Below are 7,070 nucleotides of genomic sequence, written 5' to 3'. Positions count from 1 at the left end.
CGTTATATCAGATACAGAGGTAATTCGTATAAAATTGTAAAAAAACAATTAGGAAAATGTAATCTTATAAATACAGTCTCAGTAAAAGAGGTAAAACACACTCTCTGTCTCAATTATAGAGGTAAATGTGACTATAAAATCACAACAACTAATCCCAGTTATAGAGGTCCGTTTTATCTCACTAACAGAGGTAATTCAGTGCTAAAGTGTCGGGACCGCACCATCATGAGTCCCAGCTATAGAGGTTTCTCACTTATCCAGGTCCCACTTAACCAGGTTTTACTGTATATGTATGTAACTAGGTATACAGGGTGTCCCATAAGCAGTGGCGTGCACAGAGATTTGAGACTGGGTAGGCAAAATTATATCAGAATACCGGGCAAGTGCGAGTCGGACTCGCGCACGAAGGGTTCCGTACCATAATGCAAAAAAAGGCAAAAAAAAACGGTCACCCATCCAAGTACTGACCCCGCCCGACGTTGCTTAACTTCGGTCAAAAATCATGTTTGTTGTACGGGAGCCCCACTTACATCTTTATTTTATTCTGTTTTTAGTGTTTGTTGTTATAGCGGCAACAGAAATACATCTGTGAAAAATTCAACTGTAGTATTCAACTAGCTATCACGGTTCGTGAGATACAGCCTGATGACAGACGGACGGACAGCAGAGTCTTAGTAATAGAGTCCCGTTTTACCCTTTGGGTACGGAACCCTAAAAAATGAGAGCTACTAACTCACCAAAAAAATTGCGTGATGGTTTTCATTTTGTTGTCAAGTCTTTTCAATTACTTCTTTTTTTTGGCTAAACGAAAGCTTTGAAAACGCATCATTTTTAATAGTTTGCACACACACACACCCACCACAACTTTCACAGTTAAAATTATCCATTTTTTCACTAATAGCACTTTATAATTTCCGGCAACTGTTAACTGTTATCTCATAAACTCACCAAAACAAACAAACAATGGCGACCGAATAAAAAATGTAAATAAACTAATACTGTAAACGAATAAAAAAATAGTCTCGTATTTGCACTAAATTACCATAGCAAATGCTACTTTTTAAAATAGTCACGTAAACATCGGAACTATTCGGAAACTTTCGGGCGTCATTCGTTTAGGATTGGTACGAAAGACACTGCCTATTGCGTCTAAATGTGTGCGTTACTTGTATAATTGTGTGCTCGTACTTATAGGAAGGCCCACTACACTGTAACCACGTAACGACGACTCACGGAGAGGCACACATAGAAAGATTTAGACGGAAATGTTTTCTGCCTTTGCCGTGCAAGGCACGTAGCGGCGCTAGTGCCGCGTGGTGTAAACTTCGTCGCGTAGAATTATAGATGATGACTTGATGACAAAGCTTAACCGGTAGATGGAGCGCTTATTAATTTTTAGAATGTTTTAAGTTATATCGATTACTGATAGTACGATCAATTAGTATAAATTAAATTAAGTAGTTTAAGAGGATAGACATCGGAATTATAGTAGGGTAGGCAGTGCCTTTTTGCCTTTATGAAGTGCACGCCACTGCCCATAAGTGACACGTCACAGTGACACTGGAGGTAGACCAGGCCAAGAGGAACCAAACCAACTTAACATGACCCCAGTAAAAGTGGCACGGTTTTTGAGTTATTGCCAAATTAAGGTTTTTCATCAATTTTGACCGTTTTTAACATTGTTAGTGCCAGTGTGCACTCGGAAAGGTCTCGAAGTTAGTTTTTTTTATGTGCACGGCATCATGAATAGTTAATTAAGATAACAGAATACGTATTTTATCGATAAACAATGTAAAATGAAAAAAAGTACTGGTTTAACCTTGAATTAAATTCACAGCGAAACATTAATTTCTGTCGTGAAAAAAAATTACTAGAATAGTAATGAGCAAATAACGTCAAAATATTGAGCATGTTATGCAGATTCAAAAATGGTATAACGCATGTACCTTCCTGCAATAAAATAGGAATTATTATCATCTTTCGAAAGCCTCATAAAAAATAAGTGAAAACTAGGAGCTCTGGAATCCGTTGCTACTTTTAGTAAAAATAACGATTTATGTATCTGAAGAAAAAACGCCTATTCAGTATTTGCCGAATGCTAAAAGAAAGAGATGGAAAATGGTTATGTCCCTTTTTAAGGATATCATTGAATACTGCAGGTTGAAGTTTAATCAATTTTATTTTAGAATAGGTGCTCAAATTGTTTTTCCCCACTCGTATGCACGCTTGGCACCGTCTTGTAAAACTTCAAGTTAATTTCCTTAAATTATTTTTTTTTTTTTTAAATTAATTTTATGTTTCGTGCTGCCTCGAACATGCGCCGCCGTAGTTCCTCTTGGGACCTTATTGGCACGGAGTAAACTTTATCTTTTAAACATTTTAAGCATCCCCACTGAAAAAAATCTAATGGGTTTAGGTCCGGGGAACGCGGCGGCCATGCCACTGGTCCCAATCGGCTGATCCATCTGGGAATTTCTGTGTGAGGTGGTCGCGAACATCGCGAGCGTAGTGTTCTGGGCAGCCATCTTGCTGTGGTTCCAGCTCCAGAAGATGGATCGGCCGACTGGTATCAGTGGCATGGGCTACGTTCCCCGGACCTAAATCCATTAGATTTTTTTATTGGGGATACTTAAAAGATTTTAAGAAATTTTACTCCAACCCAATAAGGAGAAAAGCAATTCGAGCACCTATTGTAAAATTATTTCAACCTACCCTTTCAAACTTCAACCTGTATTATTTTCTTTGAACCTTTATCAACCCAATGATATCCTTAAAAAAGGAGATAAGCATTTTCCATCTCTTTCGTTTAGGCATTCGGCAAATACTGAATGGGCGGTTTTTTATATCTGTATCCAGAATGAAATATCTTAACATAAATTGTTATTTTTACTACAGGGTTGGGCAGATTAAGTGTCCTAGTTTAGTACTGGCATTTTACTTAAATATAGCGCAACTTTTTTCAACTATTTTATTTTTTATTAATCGAGAATTTATGCGTCTTTATGATTTCTAGACGTCAGCTTGATATCTATTGTTTTTATATTGTTATCAACATGGACGCGGAACGCCAGCTCGTTGTTAATTTATACAAGCAAAAATTCCGAACGTGCAAGATATTATTTTTTCCGACGAAAAGATGTTTCAATTGCAAGATAGCCAATCAACAAAATTATCGCGTTTACGGTGCTTCATTAAGGGATATTCCAGTAGACAAATTAGCCGTACAGCGGTTTCAAAGCGTTCGTCGGCTGTCATGGTATGAGGTGCCATATCACCTAGGGGCAAACTACCACTGCTGTTCATTGACCGGGGAGTAAAAATTAACTACGACTATTATATTCAGAACGTGTTGCAGGGTCATATGCTAGAAAATATCCGAAAGTTGTTTGGGGATGACTATTATTGCTTTCAACAAGACAGTGCCCCGTCTCACAAAGCTAAACGTACACAAGATTGGTGTCGAACAAATTTGACAGATTTTATACCGTGGCAAGAATGGCTTGCATCTTCACCAGACTTGAATCCGGTGGACTTTTCTATATGGGGATACATGCTCAGCAGGATTGGCAGCACACAGGGAATGAATTTAAATTCATTAAATCATCGGTTGGTCAAGATATGTGACGATATACCAGATGAGGTAGTGCGTGCCGCGTACAACTCATTCTATGGTAGAATGCGTAAAGTTATACAGGTTAAAGGAGAGCGATTTGAGCTAATGAATTAATTTTGTAAATATAGAGTATGCTTAAAATAAAAACAAGTTTAATATTCAGAATTGAAGCTTTGTTTTAATTTTATGGTTATTTAAAACTAGGACACTTAATCTGCCCAACCCTGTAAGGAGCAACGGATTGCAGATTTCAAAGTTTTAACTTATTTTTTATGAGGCTTTGAAAAGATGATAATAATTCATATTTTATTGCAGGAAGGAACATGTGTTATACCATTTTTGAATCTGCATAACATGCTCAATATTTTGACGTTATTTGCTCATTACTTTTCTAGTAATTTTTTTTCACGACAGGTGGTCAAAGTCGAAATTAATGTTTCGCTGTGAATTTAATTCAAGATTAAACCAGTACTTTTTTTGCATTTTACATTGTTTATCGATAAAATACCTATACTCTTACCTTATTTACTTTTCATGATGCCGTACACATAAAAAAAAATAACTTCGAGACCTTTCCGAGTGCACACTGGCACTAACAATGTTAAAAACGGTCAAAATTCATGAAATGCCTTAATTTGGCAATAACTCGAAAACTGTGCCACTTTTACTGGGGTCATGTTAAGTTGGTTTGGGTCCTCTTGACCTGGTCTACCTCCAGTGTCACGGTGACGTGTCACTTATGGGACACCCTGTATAGTTAGTTTTTTTGTGGTTAACTGCCCTCATAAGCCCAATATAGACCGCGAGCCAAGAACAGATTTCCATGACCAATCGCCTCCCGGGCGATAGCTCGTATAGTTGGTTAACCGCTATGTATGATGAACTCTCGTGGACGTCAGCTGCCGCTCCGTTGGTGGGTTAAAGAATGGCAGCCACTGAAACACGTAATAAAAATTAATATGTATTTATCACTACACCTTATAAAACAAAGTCCCCCGCCGCGTCTGTCTGTTTGTGTGTTTGTATGTATGATGCATGCATGCATGCAAAACATACATGCATATAATGCATATGTGCATGTTTGTTTGTTGTGTTTGTATGTTCGCGATAAACTCAAAAACTACTGAACGGATTTTCATGCGGTTTTCACCTATCAATAGAGTGATTCTTGAGGAAGGTTTAAGTGTATAATTTGTTAACCCGTGCGAAGCCGGGGCGGGTCGCTAGTTATTTAGATTAATAATAACATATGTAAATGTTTACGTTGTTTTAGTGAATAACATTGACATGAGTGACAAGACAATTAGCTATTTTTAGGGTTCCGTACCCAAAGGGTATAACGGGACCCTATTACTAAGACTCCGCTGTCCGTCCGTCCGTCCGTTCGTCCGTCTGTCACCAGGCTGTATCTCGTGATCTGTGATAGCTAGACAGCTGAAATTTTCACAGATGATGTATTTCTGTTGCCGCTATAACAAGAAATACTAAAATTAGAATAAAATAAAGATTTAAGTGCTCCCAGCCCCCAGCTCCCATACAACAAACGTGATTTTTGACCGAAGTTAAGCAACGTCGGGCGGGGTCAGTACTTGGATGGGTGACCGTTTTTATAGATAATGGTACGGAACCCTTCGTTTGCGAGTCCGACTCGCACTTGTTTGTTTGTTGGCCGGATAATACAGTGTCCGTCCTACCCAAGTATGTTAAATCAGAGCGTTTTCAGGGCACCGGTCCCTCGAGTCCGTAGTAAGTTCACTAGACCCTTAAAATCGTTTATCTTTCCCTATATTTACAACGCTCCCCTCTCCCGAAGGCTAATAACTCCTTAATACGACACTTTCTACTGCCATTGACTTACAAGGAGTCTGAAGATATGCTGTACTAAACAATACACCACACTTTTTCCTACATGTCATCTTACATAATTAATATATTCCAATATTCACTAAGCCCCCTTACACACATTAGACATCATCTCCCACACTCATTCCCATCAAATATTACAACAAGTAAATAGTTATAGATTGATTTGAAAGGGACGACACTACAGTATTGCCACTTTTTAATTTCTACTCTTTTTTGTCAGACTATACCCATGAATGTGGCGATGGAGAGCGAGATGGAATACATGCTATCGCCATCGATAGAAGTTCTACTCCAAACTTGTTAAAACAGAAACAATCATGCGCTGCGTGTGGTGTCAAAATCACTGAAGACTTTTCTTGGTCTAACTCTAGGTAATCTAGGTACTAGGAATTGAATACCTAATCTAAGTTACCCTTCGACTGAAACGCGACACTATCCCGTAGGATCGTAACGTTGAGCAGTAAGTACAACAAGACCCCTCACAAATAGCTTTTTGGGCCTTCTAGGCTCTTCTAGCCTCACAACCCCGTGATTGAGCCTGCTCATAGTAGTCATAATTTAATGAATAAAATGTAAAGCCCTCAACTACACGTTTACCTAATTTCATTTCAATTAGAACTTTACTTAAGTTATTGCGTAACAAACTATCCTTTGATAGTTCAGTTTAAATTAAATCACCGAAATGCCGAAAATATCGAAATAAAAACGTGCCGCTAGCCAGCCCTGTGTTGTGTGTTCCAAGTTGAATGTAAGAATTTGCTTCGCTTTTATCGCTCGTTCGATTGCCTAAGTCTTAACAGGGTAATTAACAGACATAGAAGTTTTCGTGGCAAAATAAAGCGATTGACAAAATGAGATATCGACATGTCTGTTATCGATGTTATATACTTTTAACGTTATACTTAGATATTGATTACATTTTATAAGAAGATAGCTACCGCGAAATACACATGTAACACGTTCGATATCTTCTTCTCTTTTGATATATTGGTAGTTTTCTATTCTTTTGGCACTGTATACTACAGTTCTGTTTACGTTTAAATTTGTAAGTACTAAATATATGTACCTAATTAAAAAAAAATATGTACCGCTTTGTAATTGATTTGCATTATTGAAATTTCTCAGTAACCTACCTACAGCAAGTAGAAGTTACCTATTTTAAATATAAATACTTATCGATAACAGATTTATCGATGTTTCATTTTCTCAAACACTCGTTTTTGCCACAAAAACTTTTATGTCTGGTAAGTAATTAAATTAACACACAATGGTATAATTTAACTCATTAAGACGACCACGAGCCCACGCTCGTGGCCGCGTGGTTGTGGCTAATTACAGTTGTTAACGATATAAACATTTCTTACAATTCCCCCAGCAATCTTTGATTGACACGTTAAGGAGCCCACAGATTACCAGTTCGCCGGACGATATCAGCCTGTCAGTTGAACGCAAAATTTGACAGCTCAAACGTGTATAGTGACGTCACGGTCTCACTCACCTCCTTTTTATATTTCAATCCGATTTATTAAATAGAAATTGTGGTTAGAAATAACTGCTATCTATGTTTTTCTAATAATAATTATCTGGTGTT

General features: G+C 37.7%; 1 protein-coding gene across 1 annotated transcript in view; it reads left to right on the top strand.

The window, feature by feature from the left end:
• Positions 1-7,070, top strand: part of LOC134791987 (gamma-aminobutyric acid type B receptor subunit 2) — a 226,464-nt gene that overhangs the window by 164,520 nt on the left and 54,874 nt on the right. The gene's annotated exons all lie outside the window — the stretch shown is intronic.

The sequence above is a fragment of the Cydia splendana genome, chromosome 1 (genome assembly GCF_910591565.1).
Source record: "Cydia splendana chromosome 1, ilCydSple1.2, whole genome shotgun sequence".
In the NCBI taxonomy this organism is placed as follows: Eukaryota; Metazoa; Arthropoda; class Insecta; order Lepidoptera; family Tortricidae; genus Cydia; species Cydia splendana.
The sequence above is the reverse complement of the archived record's forward strand: the minus strand, read 5'-3'. Positions and strand labels throughout refer to the sequence as shown.